Raw genomic sequence first — 3,518 nt, forward strand, 5'->3', positions numbered from 1 at the left:
AGGCCACGGCAGTGAGAGGCCCGTGTACCGCCAAAAAAAAAAAAAAAAAAACCACACAAAAAAACCCCTGACTCTGACTGCCTCTTACCATCTTCACTGTAGCCACTGGTGCAAACCACCATTGTCTGTCTCCTGGGTTTTTGCAGGAGCCTTCTCACTGTCCCTCTGATTCCACCTCCCGAGCCCATCTGCCCTCACCTTAGGCAGAGTCATCATGTCAGTCCTCCAGTCTAAACCCTCCAATGGCTCCTATCTCACCCAGAGCCAAAGCTAAAGGCCTTATAGTGGCCCACAGGCCCTGCATATCAGGCCCTTCATTGCCCCTCTGACGTCACCTCTTCCTGCCCTTCTCTCGCCCAGCCACTGGCCTCCTTACTCTCTCGCCATCGCATCAGGCTTGCTGTGTCTTGGGGCCTTTGCTCTGGGTGTTTCTCTGTTTGGAATGCTGTTCCCCCAGATGATTACCTGACTCCCTCCCTCCTCATCTTCAAAGCCGCTCTGGTGATCTCTATCTCTGTCTCAGAATCCTCCATTCCCCGAGTTCTGCCCTCACCCCGAGTCTCTTTCTCTCTCTGGGTCTTATGGCAGGAGTTCACTCACTAGGGTTTCTCACATTTGCCCCAGATACAAAGATGAAACTTCCTGGCATTTGGGATGGTGGAAGGTGGTTAAGAGGGTGAGAGCTGTGGCCATGAGTGTCATTTCTCAAGTCTTCTGAGGCAGAGCCTGTTGCTAGAAATCCCATGAGGCAAGTCCAGGAGAGGTGGGAGTTGGGAACTAGGGCTGAACCTGGCCTGGGTCAGGTCCAAGGCAGGGACCACCAATGGGGACACTGACCTGGGTGTCAGGCCAGAGCGGTGGGGGCTCAGGACGATGGGAAAGGTTTTGGACCTTTGGGGTTTGACTGCAGACTAAAAACCACAACAAAGTTAGATTATGTCAATCCTACAATGACCTGTGAAGCACTATGTCCTGTGCTACCTCCTCCCTACCCTGTGCCACATCTGTCTGACTTCATTTCCTTTAACACTCGCTTCTCACTATGCAGCAGTCACCCTGACCTCCTTGTTGTTCCTAGACCACCCCAGGTACACTCCTTCCTGCCCCAGGACCTTTGAACTTGCCAGTCTCTCTGCCTGAAACACTCTTTCCCAAATATCTGCATCCTTATTCCTCTCTTCAGTGAGGCCTTCCCTGACCACAATCACAAAATACACACTCACATACAAGAATTCTTACCTCCCTCTCTCCAGACTTTATTTTTTCTCCTTAATATCTATCCCTAACCAACAAGGATTGCTCTTATCTAGTGCTATCTCTCTCTCCATTAACATGTCAGCTCCATGAGGACAGGGATTGCTGTCTGTTGTGTCCACTGATATAGCTCCAATATCCAGTGCAGTGGCTAGCACAAAGGAGGTCTTCTATACAATATTTGTGAATGAACCCAGGGAGAGTCTCCAGCATCTATTACATGCCAGATATTTTTCAGCCATTATTTTATTTCTTACTAGAAATAAATGGGATGATCCCATTTTTGTCAAAAAAAAAAAAAGGTGTATATAATGCACAGAGCACATACTATGTTGCTCAATACAGCCTGGAGGGAATGGCTGGGCGCCCCCTGGGGCTCATTGTGAGGTGGTGGCCCTCCGTATAGCATGGGAAGAAAACTGTCTAAACTTAGCTCTGCTCCACTAAGGTGTCAATAGCAATTCTCTCCGGGAGGAGGGATTTCAAGTGATTTTAACTTTTTTCCTTTTTACTAAGTTGCATTTTGTGATTTTTCTACAAGAAAAAATTTTAATGGAGAGTGTACTGAGCCTACTGAAGTATTTTCAGTGTACTGAAAATGCACTAAATGTATATTTTCAGGAATTCCCTGGTGGTCCAGTTGTTAGGACTCTGTGCTTCCACTGCAGGGGGCGCAGGTTCTGTCCCTGGTCAGGGAACTAAGATCCCACATGCCTCGAGGTGCGGGGCAGGCCCCCTCCCCAAAAAAGTGTACTGAACCCTAAAGTGTAGTGTTATAATTCTGAATGATTATCATAATGGAAAAAAGGCTTTTGTGAAAATCAAATGGGGGTGGGTGAGGGGTGAGATAGGAGTAGGGGATTAAGAAGTACAAACTACTATGTATAAAATCAGTAAGCTACAGGATGTATTGTACAGCACAGGGAATATAGCCAATATTTTATAATAACAATATTTTAAAATATTATATTTTATAATAACTTTATTTTTAAAACATTTATTTATTTATTTATTTTGGCTGCACCGGGTCTTAGTTGTGGCACACTGGATATTTGTAGCGGCATGCAGGATCTTTAGTTGCGACATGTTGACTCTTAGTTGCGGCATGCATGAAGGATCTAGCTCCTCAACCAGGGATTGAACCTGGGCCCCCTGCATTGGGAGCACCGAGTCTTAGCCACTGCACCACCAAGGAAGTCCCTAAAATAACTGTAAATGGAGTAAATCTATGAAAGTTTTGAATCACAATGCTGTACATTTGAAACTAATATCATATTGTAAATCAACTATACCTCAGATTCTCTTATTCTTTAAAACCCCTCTTTCTTCTCTTTTGCCTGCCCTCCCAACCCCACCTCCAGGTTTTTACCTTTGCAATCTTTGACCCAAATGGTAAATGTAGTTCAATGAATCTCTCAGTAAAAAAATAAGAAAAAGATAAAAAGGATGCTTTCGAAAGCTCGTGACGTGGTCACAAGGATCCACCCAGGTGGATGGCCTGCACAAAGGCACGTGAACTTGTCGTTCTGGCCCAGTAGGTTGGTCACTGGCCAAGGCAAATTCATGACTTTTTTTGCACTGGCCCTGGTGAACATTGCTCCCAGGTAGAAGTGACAGGGAGGGATATGGATGCAAATCTTCCCCCAAAAGAGTCCCGCTTCCTTGAGCGGTGTGGTAAGGGTTGTTAGTATTATCAAGGGGACCCCCAGAATGAGGGGTAGAGCACCAGCCTTCAGGTCAGACAAACTTTGGTTTGCAATTCTCGCTAGGTTGATTCCCAGCTGGTGACTCTGTGCAAGACTCCTAACCTATCAGGGACCTCAGTTTCTGCATCTGTAAAATGGAGATAAGAAAGCCAATTTCCTGGGGCTGCTCTGAAGAGGAAATGAGGAGATAAATAAATGCAAAATGCTCAGCACCATCATATGGCTCATCATATGTGCTCAGCAAACTGTATTGTGTAAAATGATATATTCATTCAACAAATGTTATTGCCATGTAAAGTGCTAGGGTGGACGAAACAGAGCAGCCCCTGCTCTGTGGCGCTTACAGACTAGTGGAACAGATAGTCATGGTGTAATCACATGAATAAAGAATTAAATACTGAGAAGGAAAAGTAATTGCGCTAAATACTGAGAAGGAAAAGTCCAAAGAACTAAGAGAGCATATAACCAGGGGCGCCTAATCTAGCCACTTTTTAACCCAGAAGAGGTGACTACAGACGAAATAGAATGTTTTTGTTTTTCCCTTAATGATAAGAGAAT

This window comes from Physeter macrocephalus, chromosome 14 (genome assembly GCF_002837175.3).
Source record: "Physeter macrocephalus isolate SW-GA chromosome 14, ASM283717v5, whole genome shotgun sequence".
In the NCBI taxonomy this organism is placed as follows: domain Eukaryota; kingdom Metazoa; phylum Chordata; class Mammalia; order Artiodactyla; family Physeteridae; genus Physeter; species Physeter macrocephalus.